Source organism: Cervus canadensis, chromosome 8 (assembly GCF_019320065.1).
Source record: "Cervus canadensis isolate Bull #8, Minnesota chromosome 8, ASM1932006v1, whole genome shotgun sequence".
Classification (NCBI taxonomy): Eukaryota; Metazoa; Chordata; class Mammalia; order Artiodactyla; family Cervidae; genus Cervus; species Cervus canadensis.
This window is the reverse complement of record NC_057393.1, coordinates 12,714,000-12,728,415: the sequence shown is the minus strand read 5'-3', so window position 1 is coordinate 12,728,415 and position 14,416 is coordinate 12,714,000. Positions and strand designations below refer to the sequence as shown.

The 14,416-nt window shown below is 47.5% G+C and overlaps 1 long non-coding RNA gene across 1 annotated transcript in view; it reads right to left on the bottom strand.

Annotated features, from left to right (window-relative positions):
- LOC122446537 overlaps nt 1–14,106 on the bottom strand; it is a 47,300-nt gene extending 33,194 nt beyond the window's left edge. Inside the window, exons 1-2 of the long non-coding RNA XR_006270895.1 lie at nt 13,986–14,106; nt 13,616–13,669 (exon numbers count right to left, since the gene is read on the bottom strand). This is a non-coding gene — a long non-coding RNA (uncharacterized LOC122446537). The remainder of the gene's footprint in view (nt 1–13,615; nt 13,670–13,985) is intronic.
- Between the last annotated feature and the right edge of the window lie 310 nt (nt 14,107–14,416).

Here is a 14,416-nt window from a genome sequence, read left to right as displayed (position 1 = left end):
GGGGGGTGAGGGGATGCCATGAAAGGACTCCCCAAAAGCTGCTCGCCCACTGGACAGCCACGGCCTGAACCCCAAACCACAGCCCCTCTGAGCATGCCCACTCCATCCTCCAACCCCTGGGAAAGCTTGTCTCCGGAGACCTGGAAGAGAAGCCCAACGCCCTGAGGGAATTTTGTGTTTTAAGCCTGGGAAGCTAGGCTTTCCCTCCCAGTGACTAAGATTCCGTACTCCCAATGCAGGGGGGCGGGGTTCAACCCCTGGTCAGGGAACTAGATCCCACATGTTGCAACTAAGATCCAGCACAGCCAAATACATAAATATATAAAAATATTTTAAAAAGAAAGAAGACTGGGAGAATGCAAGAGGCAAGAGCAGGCCTGTTTTCATCAGCAGGGTCTGCCCCCCTGAGGGGACCAGCAAGAGTCCTCGCTTCTTTCCTGGGGCTGCCCATCATCTCCAGGCCATGTTCCCAAGCCACGCCAGCACACAGCTTTCTCTCCCTTTGCCAGCCCCTCTCCGAGGAACCCCCAGCCGGGGCAAGCCGAGCCAGCAGCTCCTAGGTAGACAGAGTCCAGGGCCAAGTATTTCTCCTCCCGGGAAATTTAGGATTCCGCCTCAAGAGCGAAGGCCCTGGAGCCAGCCAGCCAGGACTCCAACCAAGTTTCACCCTTCCAGACACATGACTTTGGACAAGTTTGTTGTTATTTTTGTTGTTTAGTCACTAAGCCATCTCTGACTCTGCGACCCCATGGACTGTAGCCCGCCAGGCTCCTCTGTCCATGGGATTCTCCAGGCAAGAACACTGGAGTAGGTTGCCATTACCTTCTCCAGGGGGATCTTCCTGATCCATGGATTGAACCTGCATCTCCTGCATTGGCAGGCGGATTCTTTACCGCTGAGCCACCAGGGAAGCCCTTCAGGCAAGCTACTCCCTCTCTAAGCCCCGTTATCCTCATCACTAAAAATGGAGATACCCAAAACACACGTTTTATCAGGTCATGAGGACTAGATAGTGCATAAAACAGGAGTAACAGAGGGCCTGGCAGGAAGTAAGCTCGAGACAGAGATTATTGAGCTCTGATCCAGGGCCCAGGGTTGGAGTGGAGTGAATGAGGCCATGAGGGCACAGAGTGCAGAGGCCTAAGAATGAGGGTGCCTTAAAGCTCGTGGCCTGACACCTGGCTTACCTCACAGGTGAAGCTGAGAGACCCAGAAGTCCGGAATCAGCCAATACTTGCATCAGTCTTCACAAAGAATGGTCTTCCCCTGGTGGCTGAGACGGTAAAGAATCCACGTGCAATGGTGGGAGACCTGTGTTCGATCGCTGGGTTGGGAAGGTCCCCTGGAGGAGGGCATGGCAACCTACTCTAGTATTCTTGCCTGGAGAATCCCGATGGACAAAGGAGCCTAGCGGGCTACAGTCTATCAGTTCAGTTCAGTCACTCAATCATGTCTGACTCTTTGTGACCCCATGCACTGCAGCACTCCAGGCTTCCTTGTCCATCACCAACACCTGGAGCTTGCTCAAACTCATGTCCATCGAGTCAGTAATGCCATCCAACCATCTCATCCTCTGTCATCCCTTTCTCCTCCTGCCTTCAGTCTTTCCCAGAATCAGGGTCTTTTCCAATGAGTCAGTTCTTTGCATCAGGTGGCCAAAGTATTGGAGATTCAGCTTCAACATCAGTCCTTCCAATGAATATTCAGGACAGATTTCTTTTAGGATGGACTGGTTGGATCTCCTTGCAGTCCAAGGGACTCTCAAGAGTCTTCTCCAACACCACAGTTCAAAAGCATCAATTCTTCAGTGCTCAGCTTTCTTTATAGTCCAACTCTCACATCTATACGTGACTCCTGGAAAAACCATAGGTTTGACTAGACGGACCTTTGTTGGCAAAGTAGTGTCTCTGCTTTTTAATATGCTGTCTAGGTGGTCATAACTTTTCTTCCAAGGAGCAAGCATCTGTTAATTTCATGGCTGCAGTCACCATCTGCAGTGATTTTTGGAGCCCAAGAAAATAAAGTCTGTCACTGTTTTCATTGTTTCCCCATCTATTTGCCATGAAGTGATAGGATGGGATGCCACAATCTTAGTTTCTTGAATGTTGAGTTTCAAGCCAGTTTTTTCACTCTCCTCTTTCACTTTCATCAAGAGGCTCTTCAGTTCCTCTTCACTTTCTGCCATAAAGGTGGTGTCATCTGTGTATCTGAAGTTATTGACATTTCTCCTGGCAATCTTAGCTACAGTCCATGGGGTCATGGCTACTACATGTAGTCCAAGGCTACAGTCCATGGGGTTGCACAAAGGAAGATGCAGGGTCCAGCCTGCAGAGGGCGCAGTTCCTGAGCTGGCTCCAGTTGCTCAACTCTTCTCACTTCTCTGGGCCTGTTTACTCATCAGAGATGCTGAGGCTCCCACGGTGGGTCCCTCTCCACCATCCCCATCCCAGAGCTGTGTGGGGACCAAATGATAAGGGACTCAAAAGGCTTTGTAAACTGTAACAGGTGGACCAGACTGCTCAAAAGACGATGCTTACAAGCAGGATGGTTGGTATTACATTCTGGGAGGTTTTCTCCAGTCTCCCCACCCTAGCCTGCCTCTCAGCTCCCCTCCTAATGAGCTGAAAGTCTTGCTAGCTATTTAAAGCCTCTATTAAACACATTTAATTGTCTTTTGATTCTCTGGTTTCATGTCTTTACATCTGAGAGAAAAAAAAAGCAAAAGTACCCAAAATATGAGTTGGTAGAGTTGGTAATAAAGTGCTCTGTAGCAAGACCCATTTGTCTCACCTCCATTTTAGTTTTTTAAACAAAAACTACATATCACCAACCACCACCTTCAGTGAATTAAATGGTAAGGAAAATTAGAAAACAGCTCAACTTTTAATCAATATTGGCCTTGGCCATGCAAACAGAGGTTCCTTCTTTGGCCCATTTCTAATCAGGAGTGTTAATTATCTTGCTACATGCTAGTAAATTAAGTATGAACTAATGAAGTTAAAGGAGGTCATTTGCTAAGGAAAACTGGTTACATATTGTTAGTTCTCGGGGATTCGATGGAAAACCACTGTCATGAAAATGGCTTTAAAAATTAGACCTGATATTTGATTTGTGAGGTTGCCTGGCTGAAGGGATGAATCACAAAGTCTCCTGCAGCAACCTGTGGAGGATCTGAAGGCCTTTGGACCACAAGATGCTGTCATCATCACCTCCTCTGTACTCGAGTCTTTCAAAGGTCTGCCCCCTGGTGAGAGCCCTGTAACCCCTAGATATCAACACTATGTAGGGGCAAGAGAAACAAAGGTGGGAGAAATGTAGGTGATTGTGAAGAGAGAGAGCTGGGGAAGGTGGGGGGCAGGTGTGCACAGGAGCAAACACACCGTGGGCTCCAGTCCATGGCCCAACTGCAGCAGTGTCTTCTCAGCGGGCGAGTCCAGGGCAGCTGAATGGACACCGTCCTACTCTCCAGAGTACAGAATAAGAGCTTTAGCAGTTTTGCCCCTCACGTGGGGGTCCAGGTGCTGCCTTGGCGGCAGCAGAAAAGCTAAGCAGGAAGGCAGAATGCTTGGGCTTGGCCCAGTGTTGGTTATTCAAGTCAGGGAGACAAGCCTATCACTGAATGACCGACTTTCCTGTCCTCCCATCCGTGAGCCAGGCCTGCAGTGCAGAAGCAGCAGAATAAGCTCACTAGTTCTGAAAGTTCATCCAAGGCCTGGACTGGCACGCTAAGTGAGGCAGAAATTGCTAGTTGCCTACCAGTATTCATTCTCCTGTTCTTCCTTAGAAGAGAACTCTTGTTTCATTTATAGTGTCCATGTGGAAACTGGTCTTCCCAGGTGGTGCTAGTGGTAAAGAGCCCACCTGCCAGTGCAGGAGACATAAGAGACGCGGGTTTGATCCCTGGAGTCAGGAAGATCCGCTGGAGAAGGAAATGGCAACCCACTTCACTATTCTTGCCTGGAGAATCCATGGACAGAGAAGCCTGGCAGGCTGCAGGCCATGGTATCTCAAGAGTCAGACGTGTCTGAAGTGACTTAGGACTTCAGGATGTGAAAACTACATTTCCCAGCCTCCCCTGCACCTGAGTGACTAAATTCTGTTCTATGAAATATAAGTGGATATTACTATATATGATAGCTAAGGAGAAGAATTGATGCCTTTGAACTGTGGTGTTGGAGAAGACTCTTGAGACTCCCTTGGACTGCAAGGAGATCCAACGAATCCATCCTGAAGGAAATCAGTCCTGATTATTCATTGGAAGGACTGATGCTGAAGCTGAAGCTCCAATACTTTGGCCACCTGATGCAAAGAACTGACTCATTGGAAAAGACCCTGATGCTGGGAAAGATTGTAGGCGGGAGGAGAAGGGGATGACAGAGGATGAGATGGTTTGATGGTATCACCGACTGAATGGACATGAGTTTGAGTAAACTCCGGGAGTTGGTGATGGACAGGGAGGCCTGGTGTGCTGCGGTTCATGGGGTCACAAAGAGTCAGACATGACTAAGCAACTGAACTGAAGGAGAAGAAAAATTGACTGCACATTTTTGCTCTTCCCTATTCTTTTTTCCCTGCCTGGAATATAGACATGATGATTGGTGCTCCAGCAATCATTTTGGGGCAGAGGCAAACTTGAAAATGAAAACCACTCACTAACAATGGTGGAGAATAAAGACAGAAGCAGCCCTGGTCTCTGTTTACTGGGGAGCCCCACTTCAGCGCTGAAACACCTTCCTTTGAACTTGTATAGGAGAAGGAAACAAAACACCTGAGGTGATGTTTGAGCTATGGTTTTTATTGGGGTCTGGGTGAGGCTGTCTCCTCTCAGAGTGAAATGCTATTTCTAACTCATGCAATGAGGAATATGGCCATCTCAGAACTGGCAGTGGGTAGCCCCAAAGGTTTGATTTACTCAAAGTTTGTCAGGCTGGAAGGAGAAACAACTATTTATGAGGGGGAAGCTCCTGTGAAAGGGGAGAGCAGAAATCTAGCCACAGTGACTCCCCCACCACAACACATTCTAGACACACTGACTTTGCTCACCCTCCTCTCACTGGTCAGAACATTCCAGCTCCCCCCTGAGGTTCAAGTTAGTTGTCCGTATGTGCTCAGGTAAATGGGGCTTGGGGCACGGCCTTGGGGCCTAGCTGGGAGTTAGGTGGCTACAGCCCTCACTTCCTGAGCTTCACTCTTGTGCAGTTCTCTTGGCGGCTCTCCCTCTGAAGCCACTGGCCAGTGAGGTGGCCTCCTTCCAAGTCCCAGAAGTCTGTCCACCTGACTCGTCAAGAGTCAGACCAGGAAGGCTGCTGACAGGAACGCCCAACGTCCTCCATGATAGTGGAAGGTGCGGAAGCACCTAGGCCCCCTCTCTTGGGGCAATAGAGGCCTTGAAGGTGACCTCACTTCTCCGTGTCACACACAAGAAGAAAACTGAGGCCAGGAGGGTCAGGAAAATGCTCAGCATTTAGCCTGAGAGAGACCAGCACCAGCTCCTCCAGCTCCTTCTAATCCACCTCTCCTAAACCTTCAGTCACGTGACCCAGTTCACTAAGGGTTGAGGAGAATTAAACCCAGGTTTGGGCTGAACCCCACTTCTGTGTGGTTCACAAAAAGTGTTAACTCAGCCATATTCTAAAACCATGCCACTAGAAACAAATGCATGTCACAGATGATGTAGTCATACTCCCAGGCGTATATCCAGAGAAAAACATGATCTGAAAGGATACATGCACCCCAATGTTCACTGAAGCACTGTTTACAACAGCCAAGACATGGAAGCAACCTAAATATCCAATGGCAGAGGAATGAGTAAAGAAGATGTGGTACACATATACAATGGAATATTACTCAGCCGTTAAAAAGAATGAAATAATGCCACTTGCAGCAACATGGATGGGCCTAGAGATTGCCATCCTGAGTGAAGTAAGTCAGACAGAGAAGGAGAAACATCACATAACATCCCTCATACGTGAAATCTAAAATGAAATGATACAAATGAACTTACAAAACAGAAGCAGACTCACAGACATACACAGAGAATGAACTTACAATTGCTGGAGGGAAGGACGGGGAAGGGATAGTTAGGGAGCTTGGGATGGACAGGTACACACTGCTATATTTAAATGGATAACCAGCGAAGACCTGCTGCATAACACAGGGAACTCTGCTCTACGTTATCTGGCAGCCTGGTGAGGAGAGGAGTCTGGGGGAGAATGGATACACGTGTATATATGGCTGAGTCCCTTCACCATCCACCTGAAACCATCACATGTTTAATCAGCTGTAACCCCATACAAAACAAAAAGCTTAAAAAATAGAATGTCCTTCCTCACAGGGTTGTGGTGAGGATGAAGTTAGCCAACACTCAGTGGCTTACAACAGGGGACAGTCTCTCTCATGCTTCAGTGAGTTGACAAGGCTCAGCTGGGCAGTTCTCACTTGGCATCTCTTGTTCTTATAGTCAGATATCAACTAGAGTTGCGGTCACTTGAAGCAGGTGTCCAAAATGGTTCACTCACAGGGCTGACGGAGGATGAGACTGCTGACAGGAGCAGGGGATGCTTTAGAGAGGTGGTCACGGAGAGCTTTTTGAGGAGGTGACATTTTTGCTGAGGCCTGAATGGTGAGGGGACAGCCATACAAATGCTCATTGGAAGCCTGTCTCCACCTGGAGGAATAGCAGTTACGAAGCCTCTGATTCCAGAAGGACTTCTGCCGGAAGATTTCAGTCCCAGCAGCAGGCGAACCCAGCCGGCCAGTGGAGGAGGCAGCTGGTACTCTCTGCTTGGGAGAGTTCTTCAGAAGGAAAAGAAAACACGATGCAGGAATGGGTGGGCAGGAAGCCTGCCTCACTTGAGGCTTGGAAAGATGAGATTGGGGCCTGGATATCTTCCTGGATCTTCCTTCCTGTGGAAAACTGCCTCACTTGTTCAGTCCCGGCCTCCTAACTGAATTGGGATACTCCCCCCATTCCTCAGGTTTCATGATTGCCACCAGCGACATGTCAGTGGCAGCTTAGCCCAGCAGAAATAGCACAACTGGAGACAGAACGCAAGATTGCAAGGCACCTTTTATGAAGCGAGCCCAGCAGGCACCCTAAACAGCCTTCACTCTGTTGCCTTCTCTTTGACATGAGCAGCTGCACTAATGTGAGTTTGCCCATCAGATAAAAATAATTTGCTAAATATCACAGTGGAGTTATTTCTAAGTGGCTTCAGTCACTGTCATAAGACGCAGGGCTGGCTCTACAGTGATATGCATTTGGAGAACGAAATTAGGGATTTGAATCAAAACCTCAGAGAAATGAAGCATATATTCACGGTTCAATCAGGTGCTATTATAGCCTGGATTATTTAGCTATTTGAGTCTACCAATTTAAATGCTAATCTCATCTGGGAACACCCTCATAGTAACACGTAGAAATGTTTAGCCATGTATCTGGGCCCCCCCACGACCCAGTCAAGTACTCAGTGCTCAGCTACTCTGTCATGTCTGACTCTTTGGGACCCCACAGACAGTAGCCCACCAGGTCCTCTGTCCATGGAATTTTCCAGGCAAGAATACTGGAGTGGGCTGCCATTTCCTACTCCAGGGTAGCTCTTCCTGACCCAGGGATCAAACCCACATCTCCTGCATTGGCAGGTGGATTCTTTACCACTGAGCCACCTGGGAAGTCGACATATAAAATGAACCATCACACCCGGTCCATACATTAACGCACTTCACTGAAACTCTTTCAGGTGGCTCTGATCGTCACCCAATGGTCTAGATGAAGAATTTGAGACTCAAAGCTTCTAAGCTTGCCAAAAGTCACAGTGCCACTCACAGCGTGTTCCGGATCCTAAGCCAGGGCTCTCTGACTTCGCAGCTGTGCTGGTTCATTTTCCCCTGGCACCTGGCTGTGGTATGGTTCATAAATACTGTGCAGGTGTGAATACTGGCTAGAGGAGTCTGCGCACCCCACGCCTAGAGAGGTTCTGGTTAGGAGACAAATTCTACCAGTCCCTGAAGCCCCTCCTGATAGAACGAGCATGCTTCCCTGGGAAGAGGAGGCTGGTCTAGAACTGTGTTAACCCTCTCCCGGCTTTTTGGACTTTTGGGTACCACCCTCCTCCTGGGAACAATTTATGTGAATTGCAAGGAAGGGTCTCAGATGAAATAAATAAGAAATAAACAGCCCTTTAACAATCCTGCCTTCTCCTCCCCAGTGGTTTTGGTCCAGGAGGACCATCAGCTCTGTCCTGTCCTAAGCAGGTGGGGGCATTTTCAGAAAGGTTCTTAAAATGTAGAGACAAAGTGTCAGACGGTGGGTGCAGAGGGACTGTCCAGCTGTTTTCTGACTTGGCTCTGGCTGTGGTGGGGGGAGATGGTGGCGGGGGGCAGTGCCGCAGCGGCCCCCACCTGCTGGAAGGGACCACGGCCAGCAGCTGCTCCCCACCACCATCCACTTCCTCTTCTCTCCTCTTCCCCCTGAGGCCTTCCTGGCTTCTTCTCCCAGAGCTCAGCCCACTGGCCTCCAGCCAAGCTGGCACCTGGCAGGTGGATGAAGGCAGGGTGAGTCACAGCTTCCTAGAAAACCGTGGTCTAGATGAACTCCCAAAGGGCGGAGGCCATGCCCAACCAGCCTCTCCAGGAGCCTTGTCCAGCTTGTTCTGTTCCAGGTACTCGAACTGCAATTGGAAGAAAAGGGGGACCTACAGGCTCACCCTGGGTGTGGGACCCAGTTTCTGGCTGTGCCTGGCCCAGTTCAGCTCAGTTCTGTGCTGCCAGGGAGCCAGGACACTGAACTCAGAAGACAGGCTCAGAAACTATTTTCTGATTTAATGTGTCTCAAGCTGGTGTTGTTTAGTCGCTAAGTCACATCTGACTCTTTGCAACTCCATGGACTGTAACATGCCAGGCTTTCCTGTCCTTCACTGTCTCCCAGAGTTTGCTCAGACTCATGTCCATTGAGTCGATGATGCCATCTAGCCAGCTCATCCTCTGTCATCCTCTTCTCCTCCTGCCCTCAATCTTCTCCAGCATTAGAGTCTTTTCCAGTGACTCAGTTCTTCACATCAGGTGGCCAAAGTACTAGAGCTTCAGCTTCAGCAGCAGTCTTTCCAATGAATTTTCAGGGCTGATTTCCTTTAGGATGGACTGGTGGCTCTCAAGAGTCTTCTCCAGTGCCACAGTTTGAAAGGATCAGTTCTTTGGCCCTCAGTCTTCTTTATGGTCATACACACAAAAAGTCACCCGAGATCTTGCTAACATGTCGGTTCTCATTCAGTAGCCTGGGAGGTGCTGAGCCTCTGCCTCTCCCACAAGTTCCTGGGGATGCAGTTGATGCTGGCTCCCGCCCTGCACATTGAGTGTCTAGAGGCTCTAACCCCATCTCCCAGGGTGTGCTGTGGTTCAAAGGGGACACATCCCAGCAAGGGCTGGCAGATGCAGAAGGGGAACAGCATCAAGCAATGAAAATATGAGTGCTTGGGGGTCAGGCAAACAGTTACTTCACCTGTCTGAGCCTCAGTTTCCTCTACTGTAAAAAGAAAACACTAATTTCATTGGAGTTTCTGATGAATCAAATGTCCTAACATTCATAAAGTGTGAATTACTGTTTTTTAACCAATCAGAATATCAGGGATCACCACATCTGCTTACAGAAGTGCCTTCGGGGACTTTCCTGGTACCGCAGTGGATAAGAATTCACCTGCCAATTCAAGAGACATGAGTTCAATCCCTGGTCTGGGAAGATTCCACATGCCTCGGGACAACTAAGCTCATGCTCAACTACTGAGCCTGGGAGCTGCAACTACTGAAACCCACATTCCCTAGAACCCATGCTCCACAACAAGAGAAGCCACTGCAATGAGGAGCCCGAGCATTGCAAGGAAGAGTAGCCCCCACTTGTCACAACTAGAGAAAGCCCAAGCAAAGCAACCAAGACCCAATGCAGCCAAAAATAAATAAATAAAATTATTTTTTAAAAGTAAGTGCATTCAACCGAGATGGTATAAGGGTTTTCAATACCACTGGATATCAAGTAATGATGGACAATGATCCTGAGACACGGGAAATAAAATAAGACCTATGATTGCCTTTGCTTGCTGCCTTTAGAAAGTTTCCAGAGGTGGTGCAGAAATGGGAAACTCAAGAGGAGCTCAGCGGACTCTCTGAGTTGAGGAGATGAAACTGAGAGTTTGGGGAAAGGTGTTGGAGAAGACTCTTGAGAGTCCCTTGGACTGCAAGGAGATCCAACCAGTCCATCCCAAAGGAAATCAGTCCTGAATATTCACTGGAAGGACTGATGTTGAAGCTGAAGCTCTAATACTTTGGCCACCTGATGTGAAGAACTGACTCACTGGAAAAGGCCCTGATGCTGGGAAAGATTGAAGGCAGGAGGAGAAAGGGATGACAGAGGATGAGATGGTTGGATGGCATCACCACGGGATGGACATGAGTTTGAGTAGGCTCTGGGAGTTGGTGATGGACAGGGAGGGCTGGCATGCTGCAGTCCCTGGGGTCACAAAGAGTCAGACACAACTGAGCAACTGAACTGAACCGAACTGAATGCAGTTAGAGGTGGAAGGACAGGGTCCTGAAGAGAAGAGAGCTGCCCAGAGAGAACTCCAGAGACCTGCGGAAGGTTGCTTTGAGTATTTGCCTAGACTGATCAGTTCATGCATGTGAGGAAACTACCCACCGTTATGGAAAGAACCTTCCAAAAGGAGGACCAGGTACAGTGCCTATTCCCACCAGTCAGACTGGAAAAATTCACAGACATTGAGTATTTAGAAAAGCCTTACCCCATTAGTGAAGCATAATTAACACCAGACAGCACTGCTCTGGTCCTGCCTACCAAATCTTGAAGCAAGATTCAAAAGAGTCAAAATGTAATTAAACTGCACAACTCAGTTGGTAAAGAATCCACCCGAGATGCAGGAGACCCCAGTTCAATTCCTGGGTTGGGAAGATCCCCTGGAGAAGGGATAGGCTACCCACTCCAGTATTCTTGGGCTTCCCTTGTGGCTCAGCTGGTAAAGAATCTGTCTGGAATGTGGGGGACCTGGGTTCAATCCGTTGGTTGGGAAGATACCCTGGAGAAGGGAAAGGTTACTGACTCCAGTATTCTGGCCTGGAGAATTCCATGGACTGTATAGCTCATGGGGTTGTGAAGAGTCGGACACAACTGAGCGACTTTCACTTTCACTTTTCTGAAAAAAAGATTTCAAGAATTTAAAAATATCCAGCACCTAACAAGGTAAAAATCACAATATCTGACATCCAATCAAAGATTACTAGATTACTAAAGCAGAAAAACATGACTACAGTGGGAAACTAAAAAGCAATCAATTGAAATCAATCCAGAATTGACACAGTTGTTAGAGTTAGCACACATAGACATTAATTATTATAATTGTATTCCATGTTGAAAAGCTACATAAAACCATGGAAGAATTATTTTTCAAACACCAAAATCAAATTTCATCTCAATACTATAATGTCCAGATAAAAAGCAATACTGGATGGAATTAGTAGAAGATTAGACATTACAAAAGAAAAGATTAGTAAACTTCAAGACAGTGATAGAAATTATCTAAAATGAAATTGAGAGGAGAAAAAAGATTTTTTAAAAATTAAAAGAGCATCAGTGAGCTCTGGAACAACTTCCAGCAACCTAACATAGGTGTAATCGAAATTTCAGAAAGATATGGGGATGCAAACAGAAAATATTTGTTCTGATTCAGTAGGTCTAGGGCAGGGCCCAAGAACTTGCATTACTTACAAGTTCCCAGGTTTAATGCTTTTGGTCCAAAGGTTACACTTTGAGCTATTGCTCTAAGGCAGAAATCAGTAAAATATACCCTCTGGGCCAAATCTACCCGCTTTTATAAAGTTTTTTTGTTTAGTTGGTTTTGGTTTTTTATAAATTTTATTGGGTAGAGAGTGGTGTCCACAAACTCTCATGCCATGGGACACCTTGAGCTCAGTGTGAAGACAAAAGAAGAAATATAGGGCCGTGAGATCTCAGGAAGAAAGAGTGCAGGCAGAGGGGTCACTGAAGATGCGCCCAGGATTGATCAAACCCCTGTCTCTTTACCTGTGGCTGGAGGTGAATGGCCAGATCACAGCCTCCCCATCCCTGGCAGCTTGGTGACATCACAGCCTCTCGGTCCCACCCCAGACCCACTGCATCAGTCTCTCCAACGAATGGAGGCCTAGGGCTCCCTGTTTCTCGGGCTCAGCAAGCAGCTCAGATGATGACCCAAGTCTGCAAACAATCTCCAGCCAATTTCTGTGACCCCTCCCAGCTATGCAAATATCTTGAAATATATTTGAGGATCTCATCAGCATGTGCTTAGGGGGCAGCCAAATATGAGACCAGGAATGTTAATACACCCATTTCACAGATTAGGAAACTGGCCCACACTGAGACCAGCTAGTTCATGGCTCATTTCACATGGCCTAATTCCACCCAGAGCCCAGTCAGTCAGTTCAGTCGCTCAGTCGTGTCCGACTCTTTGCGACCCCATGAATCACAGCACGTCAGGCCTCCCTGTCCATCACCAGAGCCCAAATTGTCTCAAACCTGTGCTTCAAACCTGCACATCTCAAACTAATCCACAGGTGGGCAAACTTTTCCTAGACAGCCTCTCTTCGACTCTGTGGTCCACACAGCCCCTGTTGCAGCAGCTTGACTCTGCCACAGCAGAAGAAAGGCAGCCTTAGACATTATGTAAATAAGCAAGCATGACTGTGTTCTGATAAAATTTTATTGATCGACGCTGAAATTTGAATTTCACACATTTTATATCACAAAATATTTTTTGCCTTTTGATTTTTTTTCCAGTGATGAAATAGAATTCATATTTTATAGAAAGACAAGGAAAATATAAACATAAAACTTTTCTCTGCCCATTTGGGCCTCCTCCCTCCCCTTCACCACTGAGTCAGACATGACTTAGCAACCAAACAAATAAGCCTCCCCTGTAGTGTATGTTGTGCACCTGCATTAACCAGAGCTCTCAGGAGATAACACTCCTTCTTAATCTTGTAAAGAGTCACAATGATCCATAATTCCTTGGAAGATAACCTTCCCTCTTAATCTTGTAGGGGGTCACGATGACCCACTACTTCTTGTACATGTGGATCTGGGTTGTGTCAACTGTCAATACATCATTTGTCTCAAACACTATATAACTGTGCTTCGACCTCTCAAGGGCAGGGCAGGGGACTCCTCAGGGCTTTCTGAAAGAACATCTCCTGCGTTATAATCCTCAGGTTGGCTCAAATAAGATTTTCCATTTCTTTCTTAGATCAACTACTGATTTATTTGTCATCAATACCAACCATCTAAAAATATAAAAACCATTCTTAGCTCACAGGCCATACAAAAACAGGCATCGGGTCAGATTTGGCAGTGGCCATGGTTTGTGAACCCCTGCACTAATCCATTCACATATCAGGCAACTGGCCCTCCAAGGCAATGAGCTGGGGTGTCTGGGCCCTGAGGGCAGTTTTGGTTTCAGACCCATCACTTCACTCCCCCAACCCCTGCCCTGCCCCGCTCTGCTCTTTGCTTCTCCTTGGATCTGCCCAGCCTGACCTCTTTGACTCCCAGATTTACACTCACCTCTTAGGTCTTTAAGTCTGGGCTTCCTAGGTGGCACAGTGGTAAAGAATCCACCTGCAGGAGACACAAGAGATGTGGGTTTGATCCCTGGGTCAGGAAGATCCCCTGGAGTAGAAAATAGCAACCCACTCCAATGCTGTTGCCTGGAAAATTCCATGGACAGAGAAGCCTGGTGGGCTACTGTCCATGAGATCGCAAAAAGTGGGACACAGCTGAGCACACACACAGTAATACCTGGCCCCCCAAGCACAGGCAGTACTAACCACTTTGCCATCTTGCCTTAACAAGTCTAGCCCAGGGCTTCACTGCTTTCCAGAGATCAGACACATTAATTGCCTACCATTTGGAAATTCAAGGTGGGGCAACTTACCCTGAATTTTAAAACAAAATCAAATCCTCCCAGCCAGTTTACAACCCACAATTTACAAGCCCAAGGTGGGAAGGCCTCCCGGACCCTGGTTAAGCCTGTAGTCAGAATCAAACAGTGTAGAAGTCACATTGGTTCCGTGCTTTTCACAAACAGCCCCAGAAGTTCTCGTGTGACACAGAACTTTTTTTTCAGTGGATTATTTTAGCTACCAGCCAGCTCTGTGATCTCTCTCCCCTGGGGTCAAGTTCAAAGAGAATTCCAATGTGATTAAGTAAACATATGCAAGTTGTAGATTTATGTGCTACTGTGCTATTCTTTGTGATGTTGGCACTGGGGGTAGGGAATTATCACAGCTCCTGGGTGCTCAGCTTATTTCCTAAGAAATTAACTCATCAGTCCCCACTGTGGATGAAAGCACTGCTTGGGACATT